At 52.7% G+C, this 17,147-nt stretch overlaps 1 protein-coding gene across 1 annotated transcript in view; it reads right to left on the reverse strand.

Annotated features, from left to right (window-relative positions):
- Positions 1 to 4,411, reverse strand: part of LOC119974912 (ras-related protein Rab-34-like) — a 55,920-nt gene extending 51,509 nt beyond the window's left edge. The window contains exon 1 of the mRNA XM_038814253.1: positions 3,686 to 4,411. The gene's annotated coding sequence lies outside the window, so the exon portion shown is untranslated. The remainder of the gene's footprint in view (positions 1 to 3,685) is intronic.
- Between the last annotated feature and the right edge of the window lie 12,736 nt (positions 4,412 to 17,147).

The following is a 17,147-nucleotide window of genomic DNA, read 5'->3' on the forward strand; positions in this document are numbered from 1 at the left end:
ACACACAAACACCATGATTAGACTGTCTACAATTTGGAAAAAGGCCTTGGGGATGAAGATCGGGATGGATCTGAACAGGAAGAGGAACCTTGGCAGTACGTTCATCTTGATCATCTGCACTCTCCCCACCAGGGAGAGTGAGAGTGAGCTCCACCGTTGAAGGTCTTTTCTTACATCCTCCACCAGGCTGGTCAGGTTCCACTTGTGGATCTGATGTGTCCAGTCTCGGGCTATTTGGACCCCCAGGTAACGGAATCTGTTCCGGGCCGTTTTAAACGGGAGCCCCTTCAACTCTGTCCCTCCCCCTTTTGGGTTCACTGGGAATGCCTCACTTTTACCCAGGTTACGTTTGTAGCCCGAGAAGGTTCCAAACTCTTTCAGTGTTTGCAGTATTGCCTTCAGTCCCTCCTGTGGCTTCAAGACATAGAGGAGCAGGTAATCTGCATAGTGTGAGACTCTGTGCTCTCGGTCTCCTCTCCCGATTCCCTTCCAGCTTTTTGCGTCCTGCAGGGCTATCGCCAGGGGTTTGATCACTAGCATGAACAAGAGTGGAGACAGGGGGCAGCCCTGACTTGTTCCTCTCTGTAGCTGGAAGTATTCAGAGCTGGTGATGTTAGTTTGGACACTCACTTTGGGAGCGTTGTACAGGAGCCTCAGCCAGGTGGTGAATCCCACTCCTAGCCCAAACCGTTCCAGGACCTCGAGGAGGTACTTCCATTCGACTTTGTCAAAGGCCTTTTTTGCATCCAGGGAGTCGATTACCTCTGGTGTTCTCTTCCGGGGCCAGGGAGGGGGGGTCATTATCACATTCAGCAGCTGTCTGATGTTCGCTGTGAGCTGCCTACCCTTGACAAAGCCCGTTTGGTCCTCTGCAACCATCTCTGATACGCAGCCTTTTGGCCAGGATCTTTGCGAGTATTTTCACATCCACGTTCAGCAGTGAAATGGGTCAGTATGATCCCCATTCCGTCAGGTTTTTATCCTTTTTGGGTATCAGTGAAATTGTGGCCTGCGCAAGCGTGGGGGGCAGGGTGCCCCCTGCCAGTGAGTCTGAGAAGGCAGTGGCCGTCTTAACTGGTGGCAGTAGCCATCTTTACTGGTAGCAGTGGTCATCTTTAATGGCGGCAGTGGCCATCTTTACTGCTGGCAGTGGCCATCTTTACTGCTGGCAGTGGCCATCTTTACTGGTGGCAGTGGCCATCTTTCCTGGTGGCAGTGGCCATCTTTCCTGGTGACAGCTGTGGCGTCACACTGTGGGCTGGGTTTCTTCCTACTCAGCACCAGATAGTTGGCCCTATTTCGAAGAAGAGTTGGGAACTTCTCCCAGTTTCCTGGCCAATATCTATCCCTTAATCACCGTAACAACCAGATTATCTGGTTATCACATTGCTGTTTCATTTATTTTAAAGAATGCTGATGGCATACGGGTGTGCTAGTGCATGAGTCACAGAAGGTTGGTTTACAAGTGCAACAGGTGATTAAGAAGGCAAATGGAATTTTGTCCTTCATTGCTAGAGGGATGGAGTTTAAGACTAGGGAGGTTATGTTGCAATTGTATAAGGTGTTAGTGCGGCCACACCTGGAGTATTGTGTTCAGTTTTGGTCTCCTTACTTGAGAAAGGACGTACTGGCACTGGAGGGTGTGCAGAGGAGATTCACTAGGTTAATCCCAGAGCTGAAGGGGTTGGATTATGAGGAGAGGTTGAGTAGACTGGGACTGTACTCGTTGGAATTTAGAAGGATGAGGGGGGATCTTATAGAAACATTTAAAATTATGAAGGGAATAGATAGGATAGATGCGGGCAGGTTGTTTCCACTGGCGGGTGACAGCAGAAGTAGGGGGCATAGCCTCAAAATAAGGGGAAGTAGATTTAGAACTGAGTTTAGGAGGAACTTCTTCACCCAAAGGGTTGTGAATCTATGGAATTCCTTGCCCAGTGAAGCAGTTGAGGCTCCTTCATTACATGTTTTTAAGGTAAAGATAGATAGTTTTTTGAAGAATAAAGGGATTAAGGGTTATGGTGTTCGGGCCGGAAAGTGGAGCTGAGTCCACAAAAGATCAGCCATGATCTAATTGAATGGCGGAGCAGGCTCGAGGGGCCAGATGGCCTACTCCTGCTCCTAGTTCTTATGTTCTTATGTTCTTATGTTCTTATGTTCTTATGTTAGCCCATGATGCCAAACGAACCAAAGTAGAAGTCAATGGCCTAATGAATGGGGTGCCCTAACTGGAAAAGCAGTGTCTTCTCTCCAAAGACACTCAACTTATTTTTCTCACGGGATTGGGGGAGCCATAATCTTCATTCCTCAGCCGACCTCCCACCCCAGATTGAAAAACACCTCAAGCTTTCCATAACTGTAAAGGATTCCAAACCAGGCTGTCAACAGGTGGTCGCAGTTCAACATTGGATGTTCAATTCACTGGTATGGCACGGCAGCACAGTGGTTAGCACTGCTGCCTCACAGCACCATGGACCCGGGTTCAATACGGGCTATGGGTGACTGTGTGGAGTTTGCGCATTATCCCCGTGTCTGCGTGGGTTTCCTCTGGTTTCCTTCCACAGTCCAAAGATGTGCAGGTTAGGTGGATTGGCCATGCTTAAATTGGCCCTTAGTGTCCAGGGATGTGCAGGTTAGGTCGGGTTACGGGGTAGGGCAGGGGAGTGGGGTATAGTGCTCTTTCAGAGGGACAGTGCAGATGGACCGAATGGCTTCCTACTACGCTGTAGGGATTCTATGGAACAATCCACAACTATGAACTGTTTATCCAGAGGGTCTTGTTAAGTTTGGGCTTTGAGAGACTGGTGGCCTTGTGTGCACACTCTGGTGTCCAATAATCCTGGAGAAGTTTTATCCGGGAAAAATGGAAGAAATGAGTCAGAATTGGGGGTTGAGATCTGCTACCCAGGATCATGAGGAGGGGACCTGAGATTTTCTTTAGGTCTAAATTGATTCTCCGCCCCCCCCCCCCCCCCCCCCTTCTCCGAGATGTCCTCATTCTTCCCCCCCACCCACCCCCGATCCGCCTCCCTTTGTCTCGCTTCTCCCGAATATTCCCAGTCAAAAAAATGTTTCCAGACTTGTGGACGGGAGCCCAATCTCAAATCGTCATCCCTGCTCCTCTCCGGAAACTACAAAACATGACTTCCTCAAGGCTGGGAAGGAAGCCAAAGTAAATGTTACAATGAGCGATTATGACAAAGTTTGTGTTAGTGGGTCTGGTGTGGGGTTATTAAACTGCATCCACGCGAAGCAAGTGGCTACAGTTTGTAGCAATGTCGTGCACCCCTCTTGATTTTAGACTGTTCCGTCAGCGGAGCACAAAAAAGTAACAACGTTTAAAAAAAAAGGTGGAGTTTTTGTTATTTTTAAAAAATAAAATAACAACGCTGGGTTGTGATCCCCCCCCCCCCCAACTTTGTGTCAGTTTATGGGAAATGGGTACATCAACCTTTATTCCCTCTACAAGTGACGCCTAACTGAAGTTTTAAAATATGTTGAATAAATAAATACAGTCGCTGCTCCAGGTTGATTTCTGAAGGAAAATCCCATCCACAGATCAGTTCCAATTCCTTCCAAAGCAGTTAATCGTGGAATAAACGTTACTCTCTGCATACCAGACAGGGACCGAGCTGCGCACACGAGGAATCTGGAAGAAAGTTTATTTTAGTGTTGTTTTTTTTACCTTGTTAATTTCCGTGAAACTGACACTCGATCCCGAGGCGTGCCTTTTTTTTTGTAGGTTTCTGAGCCGGTTGCTGGATGCAGATCCAAGGGGCGAAGCTGTTTAATCTTGTCCGAGAAGATTCTCCCCAACGTGGCCGAGTATCCTTCCTTTCTCCCTCTCTCTCTCAAGTGCAGGAATGACTTTATCCCAAATTCCCAAATCCCCGCAAGGCGCCCTGCTGAGTTCGGCAGCTGTTTCCCATTCCCTGTTCTCGGACTCCCTCCTGCTTAATCCCAGGAATCACAGCAAGCACTGAATATTTCAACCAGAGAGCGAGAGAGATGCACATCCTTCAACACAGGCATTGGGAGGAGTGTAGTCATTTCCCAAATCTTAATAGGGTTGTATAAGCAAACTTTTTTTTCTATTCGCTATTTCTCCGTTATTCGGCATCAGCAGCCTCACATTGCATTTGTATAGCGCCTTTTCAGTCTAGAGGTTATCGTTGCCAAGGGCAGTCCGTTGCCATTTCCAATCTGCTGTTTCTACCCAACTGTTGACCCGCTTAAATAAATGAATGAATGCCTCTCTCAACAGGAAAGCCAAGAGCGACGCAGTCTGGGTGGTGAACGACTGGTTTGCGAGTATTGTCAACAGCAATGTCCAGGTTCCCGGAAACGGGAGAGGTTTCCAACTGACCAGTGCTGATTGTATAATCAAACCATGCCGGAGAAGTGGCATTTCACTGTTGGTAAACTGGTCTGTGTGGTTTCTGAAATGACAATGCATGTTCGTGCCTGAGCCTCATTGTTGCTGCAGAGTGCACAGGGGCGAGTTCTACACAGAGAGCCACCCAGATGCCAGTGTACAAAGGGGGAACTCGCTGCCACTGGAAGAATGATGTGGAGATGCCGGTGGACTGGAGTGAGCACAGTAAGAAATCTTACACCAGGTTAAAGTCCAACGGTGGCGATTCTCCGCAACACAGACCAAGTGCCTGCACCGCCGTGAACGCCGTCGCATTCCACGACGGCGCGAACGGGCCTACGCCGCGGCCAATTCACTGCCTGAGAGGGGGCCAGCAGCGGTGCCGTGAGGAAAGCGGTGTGCGGAGAGCACACAACAGCATTGTGTCCTTGTGGGCTCTGTCGGTGAGCCATTGCGCGGCTCTGCCCACAGGGGGAGATGAGGAGCTTGTACAGGGTTCCACACTTGACTACCGGAAGTATAATGTGCTGCAGCCTTGTGAGTCTGCCCTCAATTCTGGTCACAGGCAGGCTCAGTTGTAAGTCTATTAAAGCCACAGTTTACTTCCTCTCGTGTCTCGAGTGAATTGATGGTCACATCAATTTAATAGACTTAAGAAAACCATTATGGAATCAGCCCTCAAACCTGATTGACTAGAACGCGACCCACATGCTGCAGAAGCGAAGGAAATCTTTCTACACTGGCTTTGGTGCTTCAAGGCTTACCTGGCTGCGTTGACTACCTCCGCTACTACTGACGAGCAGAAACTCAGTCTACTGCACGCACGGGTGAGCCATCGCATCTCTACGCAACTCAACAGTACCGGCTCGTACACCGAGGCCTCGCGTCTATACGTGCGGCCTGTAAACAAAGTCTACGCGCGGTATATTTTCGCTACCCGCTGCCAGCGCCCCGCAGAGTCGCTAGAGGACTACCAGCACGATCAAAAAGCCCTTGCACGGGAATGTAACTTTCAGGCTGTAACTGCCTCCCAGCATATGGAACTCGCTGTCCGTGATGTGTACGTTGCAATGGTCCGGTCTAACTATGTTCGCCAGCGCCTCATGAAAAAGGGGCCCAGAACTTGGAGGACACAGTAGCGCTAGCAACCTCAATGGAGGTCGCGTTTCAAAGTCTGAACTCATTCCCCGCAGACCACGCGACCCCACCGTGGACCCCTGACCAGCGACTGCCCCAGGCCTGCACCGCGCGGCCATCCACCCAATATGGAGCGCCAGCGTGCCATTTTTGCGGTTAGCCCCAACACCCATGGCAGCACTGCCTGGCCCGCAATGTGACTACAGCAGCTGCGGTCGAAAAGGGCATTATGCTAAGGTATGCCTGACTAAATCGAAACCCTGACTCTCCCGCTGTCCAGAGCAATCGCTCCCCCAACTCGCAGGCCCGCAGACCCCGTAATGTTGCAGCGTGTCAGCCGACTCCGCCTCCGCCCGACATGTGCGACTCATGGGGGCCGCCATCTTGGTAATCCTCCCCCACGCAGCCGGCCATGTGCGAGTCATGAGGGCCGCCATCTTGGGCACCATCTTCCTCGCCGCCCGCCACGTGCGATCCATGGGGGCGGCCTTCTTGGATGCCATCTTCTTCATCGCCCGCCACGTGCGATCAACGGGGGCCGCCATCTTGGCCATCACCCGATGTTCACCTCGACGACTACGACCTCCGTGGACAGTCATCACGGGGCCACTTAAGCACTGCTGATCGAGCCACCGACTACCCGCAACTCAACACAGGACAGGGCATCTGGGGGCTCGTTGAGCTTCCCCGGTCGATATATGATATCGTAATTATAGGTGGAGAGTTCGATCCTCCACCAAAAGATTTTATCATTTTTTATTTTGCCCCTTTGCGAGTTGGCGAACATGAAGGCAACCGATCTCTGGTTGGTGATGAGGGTAAACCTCCTACCTGCGAGGTAGTGCCTCCAATGCTGTACGGCTTCCACAATGGCTTGAGCTTCCTTTTCAACTGAGGAGCGTCGAAGTTCTGAAGCGGAGAGGGTTCGGGAGAAGAAGGCGACTGGTCTCCCTGCCTGATTCAGATGGCGGCGAGAGCGACCTCTGAGGCATCGCTCTCTATGGCGGCTTTGGCGATGTTCTCCTTGATGCAGTTGAAGGCCTGGCAGGCCTCAGCTGACAGTGGGAAGAGTGTGGTCTTAAATAGTGGGCGGGCTTTGTCCGCATATTGGGGGACCCACTGGCGTAATAAGAGAAGAATCCCAGGCACCTCTAGAGGGCCCTGGGACAATGAGGGAGAGGGAGTTGTAAGAGGGGGCGCATACGGTCCGGGTCAGGGCCCAGGACTCCGTTTTCCATGACATAGCCGAGGATGGCTTGTCTGGTAGTGCGGATAACGCATTTCTCCTTATTGTGGGTGAGATTGAGTTTCTGGGCAGTTTTGAGAAATCGGTGGAGGTTGGCGTCATGATCCTGCTGATCATGGCTGCAGATGGTGACATTGTCCAAGTACGGAAACGTGGCCCGCAGCCCGTACTGGTCCACCATTCGGTCCATTGTTCGTTGGAACACCGAGACCACATTCGTGACGCCAAAGGGGACCCGGAGGAAATGGAAGAGGCGGCCATCTGCCTCGAACGCCATGTAGTGGCGGTCCTCCGGGCGGATTGTGAGCTGGTGGTAAGCAGACTTCAGATCCACCGTGGAGAATATGCGGTACTGGGCGATCTGATTGACCATGTCTGCAATTCTGAGGAGAGGGTACGCATCAAGGTGCGTGAACCGGTTAATGGTCTGGCTGTAATCAACCACCATCCGGAACTTTTCCCCAGTCTTGATGACCACCACCTGAGCTCTCCAGGGGCTGTTACTGGCCTCTATGACTCCCTCACGTAGGAGCCGCTGGACTTCGGCTCTGATGAATACTCTGTCCTGCAGGCTGTACCGCCTACTGCGAGTGGCTACTAGTTTACAGTTAGCCGTTAGGTTAGCGAAGAATGGAGGGGGGTCGATTTTTAGAGTCGCTAGACTGCAGATAGTGAGTGGAGGTAGGGGTCCGCCGAAGCTGAGTGTGAGGCTCTTGAGATTACATTGGAAATTGAACCCGAGTAAGAGTGGGGCGCAGAGGTCGGGGTGTACGTACAGCTGGAAATTGGAGTAGCTGGCACCCTGAATTGTTAGGGTTGCGATGATGCGCCCTTGTATGTGGACCGAGTGCGAGCCCAAGGCGAGGGAGATAGTTTGCCGTGCAGGGAAGATAGGGAGCGAACAGCGTCTTACCAGGTCAGGATGTACGAAGCTCTCGGTGCTCCCGGAGTCGAAGAGGCACGGTGTCCTGTACCCGTTGATTTTAACGGACATCATCGAGCTCTGGAGGTGCTTCGGACGCGACTGGTCCAACGTGACTGCGTTGAGTTAGAACATAGAGCATAGAACAGTACAGCACAGAACAGGCCCTTCGGCCCTCGATGTTGTGCCGAGCAATGATCACCCCACTTAAACCCACGTAACCCGTATACCCGTAACCCAACAATCCCCCCATTAACCTTACACTACGGGCAATTTAGCATGGCCAATCCACCTAACCCGCACATCTTTGGACTGTGGGAGGAAACCGGAGCACCCGGAGGAAACCCACGCACACACGGGGAGGACGTGCAGACTCCACACAGACAGTGACCCAGCCGGGAATCGAACCTGGGACCCTGGAGCTGTGAAGCATTGATGCTAACCACCATGCTACCGTGAGGCCCCCTGCGGGTAGTCGGCGGCTCGATCAGCAGTGCTGGAGTGGCCCCGTGATGACTGTCCGCTGAGGTCGTAGTCATCGAGGTTCGGTTCGGTTGATGGCCAAGATGGCGGCCCCCATTGATCGCACGTGGCGGGTGATGAAGAAGATGGTGTCCAAGATGGCCGCCCCATGGATCGCATGTGGCGGGCGGCGAGGAAGATGGAGTCCAAGATAGCGGCCCCCATGACAGGCACATGGCCGGCCGCATGGCGGAGGATTGCCAAGATGGCGGCCCCCATGATACATGCTGCAGCATTGCGGGGCCTGCGGGCCTGTGAGTTTGGGAGGCGAGTGCTCTGGACTGCGGGGGAGTTAGAAAGTTTCGATTTTGCCAGGCATACTCGGGCATAGTGTCCTTTGCGACCGCAGCTGCTGCAGGTTGCGTTGCGGGCCAGGCAGTGCCGCCGCGGGTGTTGGGGCTGGCCACAAAAATGGCACGCTGGCGCTCCATAGTGGATAGGTGGCCGCGCGGCGCAGGCCTGGGGCAGTCACGGGTCGGGGGCCCACGGTGGGGTCGCTTGGTCCGCGGAGAATGAGTTCAGACTGCGGAACGCGACCTCCATAGTTGCTGCTAACTCTACCGTGTCCTCCAAGTTCTGGGCCCCTTTCTCAAGTAATCGCTGGTGCACATAGTTAGACCTGAGCCCAGCAATGTATACATCACAGACAGCGAGTTCCATATGCTGGGAGGCTGTTACAGCCTGAAAGTTGCAGTCCTGAGCAAGGGCTTTTAAGTCGCACAGGAAGTCTTCCAGCGACTCTGCGGGGCGCTGGCGGCGGGTAGTAAAAATGTGCCGTGCGTAGACCTCGTTTATCGGCTGCACATATAATCGGTCGAGCATAGCCAGGGCCTCAGTATATGAGGTGGTACAATTGAGTTGCGTAGAGATACGATGGCTCACCTGTGCGTGCAGTAGGCTGAGTTTCTGCTCCTCTGTAGTCTCGGAGATGATCGATTCAGCCAGGTAGGCCTTGAAGGATCGAAGCCAGTGTAGGAAGATTTCCTTCGCCTCTGCAGCCTGCGGGTCGAGTCGATCAGGTATGAGGGCTGATTCCATAGTAGTTTTCTTCAAGTTTTTTAAGACTATTAAATTGATTTGACCATCAATTTACTTGAGACACGATTGGAAGTAAACTGTGGTTTTAATAGTCTTACAGCAGAGCCTGCCTGCGACCAGAAGAACTGAGGGCAGGCTCACGGCTGCAGCATTTTATACTTCTGGTAGTGGGAGGGGCCATGGGCAGAGCCATGGGCGGAGCCAAGGGTGAAGCCCTGTACAAGCTCCTCATCTCCCCCTATGGGCAGAGCCGCGCAACGGCTCACAGACAGAGCCCACAAGGACATAATACAATGCAATACAATACAGTGTGAATTACAATACAGTATGAATTCACCACACCACACAACCAGACTAGCCATCCTCGCTATGTCGTGGAAAACGGAGTCCTGGGCCCTGACCCGGACCGGACTCTTACAATTCCGTCCCCCTCATTGTTCCATGGCCCTCAAGAGGTGCCTGGGATTCTTCTCCTATTACGCCCAGTGGGTCCCCCAGTATGCGGACAAAGCCCGCCCACTATTTAAGACCACACTCTTCCCACTTTCAGCAGAGGCCCGCCAGGCCTTCAACTGCATCAAGGAGGACATCACCAAAGCCGCCATGCGGGTGGTGGCTAAATCTGTCCCCTTCCAGATGGAGAGCGACGCCTCAGAGGTCGCTCTCGCCGCCACTCTGAACCAGGCAGGGAGACCAGTCGCCTTCTTCTCCCGAACCCTCTCCGCTTCGGAACTTCGACACTCCTCAGTCGAAAAAGAAGCTCAAGCCATTGTGGAAGCCGTACGGCACTGGAGGCACTACCTCGCAGGTCGGAGGTTTACCCTCATCACCGACCAGAGATCGGTAGCCTTCATGTTCGGCAACTCACAACGGGGCAAAATAAAAAACAATAAAATCTTGAGGTGGAGGATCGAACTCTCCACCTATAATTATGATATCATATATCGGCCGGGGAAGCTCAACGAGCCCCCAGATGCCCTGTCCCGCGGCACATGCGCCAGCGCACAAGACGACCGATTACAGGCTATCCACAATGACCTCTGCCACCCAGGGGTCACCCGACTCGCCCACTACATCAAAGCCCAAAATCTGCCTTTCTCCACCGAGGAGGTAATAGCCATCACCAGGGATTGCCCGATCTGCGCGGAGTGCAAACCGCACTTCTATAGACCAGACAATGCCCACTTGGTAAAAGCTTCCCGGCCCTTTGAACGCCTGAGCATCGATTTCAAAGGGCCACTCCCTTCGACCAATCGAAATGCGTACTTCCTCAACATCATAGACGAATTCTCCCGTTTTCCGTTTGCTATCCCATGGTCCGATATGACCTCCCACACAGTCATCAGAGCCCTGCACAGTGTCTTCATCCTGTCCGGCTTCCCCAGCTATGTACACAGCGACAGGGGTTCGTCCTTCATGAGCGACGAGCTGCGTCAGTACCTGCTCAACAAGGGCATCGCCTCGAGCAGGACTACCAGCTACAACCCCAGGGGGAACGGGCAGGTGGAGAGGGAGAAAGCGACGGTCTGGAAGACCGTCCTACTGACCATATGGTCCAGGAATCCCCCAACCTCCCACTGGCAGGAGGTCCTCCCCGACGCGCTCCATGCAATTAGGTCCCTCCTGTGCACTGCCACTAACCAGACCCCTCACGAGCGATTATTTGTTTTCCCTAGGGGCACTACCACGGGGGCTTCGCTCCCATCTTGGTTGAGGACACCGGGCCCGGTTCTCCTCCGGAAGCACGTCCGGAGACATAAAATGGACCCGCTAGTAGAAAGGGTACTACTGCTACATTCGTACCCACACTACACCTTTATAGAACACCCCAACGGCCGTCAGGACACCGTTTCCCTCCAGGTCCTGGCGCCTGCAGGATCCACCACCACCACCACTGCCGAGGTACCCCTCACACTACACCCTACCCGACCCCCCACGCCCTGCGCCCCCACACCTACAGGTTTCCTGTGCCCCCATTTGCCCGTCGCTCCGGTCAGGAACGAAGCTCCGAACGAACCACCCCCGGTGTCCACCCTCAGATCCACACCGCCTGTCATTACACAGCCATCCGAAGAGGCTGCAACCCCAGTGCTCCGCCGATCCCAACGGACGACTCGGCCACCAGACCGGCTCAATCTGTAGACCCGTCACCCCCCCCCCCCCCCCCCCCCCTGCCGGACTTGATTTTTTTTTTTACAGGGGGTGAATGTGGTGAATGTATATTGCTTAATTCACACTGTATAGCATTGTGTCCTTGTGGGCTCTGACTGTGAGCTGTTGCACGGCTCTGCCCACAGGGGCAGATGAGGAGCTTGTACAGGGCTCCACCCTTGGCTCTGCCCATGGCCCCTCCCACTACCGGAAGTATAAAGAGCTGCAGCCTTGTGAGTCTGCCCTCAGCTCGTCTGGTCGCAGGCAGGCTCAGTTGTAAGTCTATTAAAGCCACAGTTTACTTCCTCTCTTTTCTCGAGTGAATTGATGGTCACATCAGCCACAATGACGCTGCGCCACATATAAGGAAGTGCGCGGGGCACACAGAAACACCGGGGGACGACATGGAGGAGCCCTGACACGCCGCCCCCCGCTTCAGGGACAGTGACCTGGAGTCACTGTTGAATGCAGTGGAAGAGCGCAGGGACATCCTCTACCCCCGACGAGGACAACGGCAGCCAAGCAGCACCGTGAGGCGTGGATGGCGAGAGGTGGGGGCCACAGTCAGCTGGGGGAGGGGGGCTGGGGGAGGGGGGCTGGGGGAGTGGGGCCCGACGTTGCACCCAGGACACATGCGGATCCCCCCCCCCCCCCCGCCGTGGGCAGGTGCCATGGGGTGGGTCGGAGTGTCCCCTCCGTGTGATAAAGTTGCATTCATACGTGCTTCCTGCCAATGTGCTTCTAACCCTGTGCTCCATCTCATTCCCCCCCCCCCCCCACCCCACTCAAGGGCAAGACAGCACAATTTCCGGGAGCGTACAAGAACCGGAGGTGTATCTCCCCAGCTGCACCCCCTGACCCTATACGAGCAGAGGGCACTGGATCTTGCCGGGGGAGCTGCCAGCTGGGAGGTTGCGCCTTGCCAGGTTGGAGGCGAAGCTCCAAGTGAGAATTCACTGTATGCATGCAGTCCGTCATCCCATCTCTGCCCCCACCCCCCCCTCACACCCCACCGCCTGACACTGCACCACCCCCACAGTCCACACCCCACCGCCTGACACTGCGCCACCCCCACAGTCCACACCCTCACACCCCACCGCCTGACACTACATCACCCCCACAGTCCACACCATCACACCCCACCGCCTGACACTGCATCACCCCCACAGTCCACACCCTCACACCCCACCGCCTGACACTGCATCACCCCCACAGTCCACACCCTCACTACTCCACCGCCTGACACTGCACCATCCCCACAGTCCACACCCTCACACCCCACCGCCTGACACTGCGCCACCCCCACAGTCCACACCCTCACACCCCACCGCCTGACACTGCACCACCCCCACAATCCACACCCCACTGCCTGACACTGCACCAACCCACAGTCCACACCCTCACTACCCCACCGCCTGACACTGCACCACCCCACAGTGCATGCCCTCACCACCCCACCGCCTGACACTGCACCACACCACAGTCCACACCCTCACTACCCCACCGCCTGACACTGCACCACACCAGTCCACACCCTCACTACCTCACCGCCCGACACTGCATCACCCCACAGTGCATGCCCTCACTACCCCGCCGCCTGACACTGCATCACCCCACAGTGCATGCCCTCACTACCCCACCGCCTGACACTGCACCACCCCACAGTCCACACCCTCACCGCCTGACACTGCACCAACCCACAGTCCACACCCTCACTACGCAACCCCTCAACCCCTAATAAACAACGACCCAAGACTACCGAGATCTGCCTTAATGTGTTATCCAGGGCCACACGAGCACCGCCGTGGGACTGCCCGTTCACCACGCCGACGTGCAGCACCAACCTCTTCCGGCTGCAGTGTCGATCTGGACAGACAGGAAGGACAATGGGCAGGAGGGCCATCACCTGAGGCCGGCACACCGAGGCCTGGCGCTCAGACGACAGACAGAGACATCAGGATGGTGTAGCCATCTAAAATGGACACCAGTATACAAAATGGAGAACTGCAAAGACTGCAGGGAAAAACGGACATAGTCCAGGACAAACAGCTTGCAGAAGCTTTCAACAGTGAGACATTCGTAAAAACCGGTTTCCCCACAGCTGCAGAGTCCAGGCAGCGATGTTAATGGGAAAACGATCTGCATACTAATGAGGTGATACCGGGACAGTCCCAGATACAAGTATAAGTATCGATTGATACTTTTCTATAGCGAAGCAGACAGGATGGCGCCAACGAAACCAGGACAATAAGCCCTAAGAACCGCCCCAGCCATCAAGGAACGACCCTAGGATAGGGGGATTCGAATCATATCGATTGGGAAAGATCCAATCGATCCCCAGCAGGTGAGAGAGCCCGCCCCAAGGGGCATGGACCTCTGGGGACCTATAAAAAGAAGGTCCCGCACATGGTTCTACCTGCTGTCTCCTGTTGCCTCCTGTCTCCGGCCTCCAACTCCAGCCTCCAGACTCCTGTCTTTCATCACCGGCTGTTGAGCAGCAGCCATCTATAAGTAAGTGCCAAAACAACGATCGCTACGTGACCCAGGCATTGCTTGTACTCTTGCCGACTATTAGCGAACAGAAGTTGCAGACCAGAAAGGAACAAAGCCTTGTTCCCTGACTTTGCTTGTTCCTACTTAGATAAGTATTAGTCTTTTAGCGTGTGCATGAGTATTTATTATAATTGTTATAATAAACTCTAATTGTTTTGGACTTACTAATCGGTGTATGACTTTATTGACTTGAACTTGACCTTAGCACTTGTGACGGTGTCTCTTACGGCACCTGGCGACTCCAGAGCATAGAAATAAGAAACAGAGCCAAACGAGTGTTAAGCACACTGCCTCTATTGGGGGAGTGTTAAACACACTAACTTAGAACGACCAACAATGGACTATTACGACTCATATGAAAGTGTGACGGACAGGGAGTGGACAGCTAGACCGGACTGTGATGCACAGAGGATGTTCCGGCTTTCGAGACACGGGGGCACGGAACCTTGCATCGGCCGTGGACAAAATGAAGCGGGCCACGGCTCCACACAGGAGACAGAGCTGGGGACAGACGAAGACCTAGCGGCCGCGGCACTGCTGCGGCACTGCGGCACCACACCCCCCAACATCGCAGATACACTCACCTCGGTTGGGCAAGTTAGTGGTGAGGCCTCTGGTACATATTCTGGTGCGCACCACACATTCGAACCGGTACAGCAGGTGGAGGTAGGGGAAGCCGAGGGCCTGGACGGTCGGAGGGCAGGACAGGCCCAGCACCCAGCTGCTGCCCAGACAGCTCCCGCTTTCCTGGCCATTCCAGGCCCACCCACAGACCCGATGCAATTGGCACCCCAGGGACCAGATGACGGGATGACGGCTGTCTTCCAGTAACTGCAGATGCAGCTGGAGGAGTCCCTGTTTCATTGTGAACATTGTGTAAAAGCGTTTAGCTTGGAGGAAATGGGAAAACTCCTCTGTAAAACCAAGAGGTAATCAGAATATAACAGGCACCTATTCCAGAGTGGATGAACTCATGGGATATTTTATGATCGAGTGCAATTGTGAGGATTGGATGTTTTATATCTGGAATCATGAATGTTAGCTGTTGTATTCTACAGAATAAAAGATATCTGTGAACGATTTGCAGGCTGAAGTCTAATTGAGAAAGTAGAGTAATTGAAGCCAAAGGTATAGACGTATTTAAAGGAAAGCTGGATAAACACGAGGGACAAAGGGATATAGATAGACATGATGGTAGGATGAGATGAAGCAAGGTCATAGAATCAAAGAATTTCCAGTGCAGAAGGAGGCCATTTGGCCCATTGAGTCTGCACCAGCCCTTGGAAAGAGCTCCTTACTTAAGCCCACACCTCCACCCTATCCCAGTAACCCTACCCAACCTTTTTGGACTCTAAGGGCAATTTAGCATGGCCAATCTACCTAACCTGCAAATCTTTGGACAATGGGAGGAAACTGGAGCACCCAGGGGAAACCCATGCAGACATGGGGAGAACGTGCAAACTCCACACAGACAGCGATCCAATCGGGAATCGAACCTGGGACCCTGGACCGCTGTTCTACCAGGCCCCTCTGCCAGGATGGAGGCGGATTGAGGCTCTTGTGGAGCAGAACCAATCCCACTGACCAATTGGGCCAGATGACTAGTTTTTATCCTGCACTTGTGTGTAATGTATAAATATCACTATATATAATGTGGAGGTATTATCACACAGTGGTTAGCATCCTTGCTTCTGAGCTCTGGGTTCGAGTCCCACCCCAGGACTTGATGGCCAAGGAAGGTGTGTTTCCAATGCAGCCAGACAGGTTGAGTATCAACCTGCAAAATCCTTCAACACACGCCAATGTCAAGAGGTGAGACTGAGAAACTCCTGGTCAGCCACGCTTGATGTGGAGTGGTGCCCCTCAAGCTATAAGTTCCTGTTGACAGGCTAGCGACCTGTTCCTAACCGTCAAATCAAACTCATTTGATTCTAACCCAAACCAATTAGGATTACATAGGGGTGTAGATAGATGGCTAAAGAATTATATGGTTTCGTATAACCATGAAGGCCGGTATGGCCATCTTTATTCATGAATCATCTATACTTTGATCTAAACTATTCGCTGTCTCTAAACTTTCACTTTTCCACTCTAACTCTTGAAGTAAATGCAAGCTGTTTTGCCGTAAGCAAGAAACCATTTCTGTATTATTTTGAAAGTTAAATTGTGTACAAGTTGCTTCTCTATAAGTCCTTTTTGCTAGCCGGACTTATTAAAGAATAAGATTTAAGTGTCTCTCAATTGTAATCAAATAGAGGCAATAAACAATTTTTATTTGCACCCAAGAAGTTTTAACTCAAATTTCTACAGAGTTTTAGTGTCGCAAGTGCCACTAAATCCGCATGATAAATCTCGACAAAAGCGGTATATAAAATTAAATGTTGCTTGTCTTAATGTCTATTATCTTTTTCTTATGACTTTTTTTACATTTAAATGACATCACTGATAAAGTTACTATCAAATTTTATGACTTGAGTGCCACCTGCTGGACTTTGAAGATTTGGACAGGGTTTTGAAATTTAGTGATTGTCTTGGGGTGTTTAACCTTGAGTTGCTGCACATTAGCATTTTGCTCCTCAGATCTGGTACAACATGCCCCTTTTCTGTGTTTCTCAACCAAGTTGGTCTCCATTTCTCTTCATCTTATCTTTCAGTCAATTTAATGCATTAGTCCATCTCCGGTTTTTCCCAAATTACTATGCCCACTGAGAGATTTCAGCTTCGACATGCAGGGTCGAATCTTTATTCCCTAACACTTATTAGCTAGCTCAACCTTAATTAGGGTGGATCATTTACTAGAAAGTACATTGCAAGCCCATCACATTATCCTACCATCTGAGAGTGGTAAATGTATGCTGTCAGATCTCAGATACAGATTTCTGTCATGTTAAAGTAGCACAGAAGCAATAGTATAGACAAGACACCAGTAACAGTACAGTAATCAAACTAATATACAAGTGTGTTGAATATATTAAACAACAGAAACACACCCTGGACGGGATTCTCCGACCCTCCGCGGTGGAATCGCGGCCAGCGCTGGGGCGGAGAATAGCCGTTCACGCCGGAAATCCGGTGTGACGGCGCTTCCACGATTGTCTACAGACTCGCCAGTCCCGCGCGTATGATCGATGCGGTGCCAGTCGGGACCGTTGGAACGGGGCCCCACGGTGATACTCTGCGGTCGACCGGCCGAACTCCTGCCG

Source organism: Scyliorhinus canicula, chromosome 12, assembly GCF_902713615.1.
Source record: "Scyliorhinus canicula chromosome 12, sScyCan1.1, whole genome shotgun sequence".
Taxonomy (NCBI): Eukaryota; Metazoa; Chordata; class Chondrichthyes; order Carcharhiniformes; family Scyliorhinidae; genus Scyliorhinus; species Scyliorhinus canicula.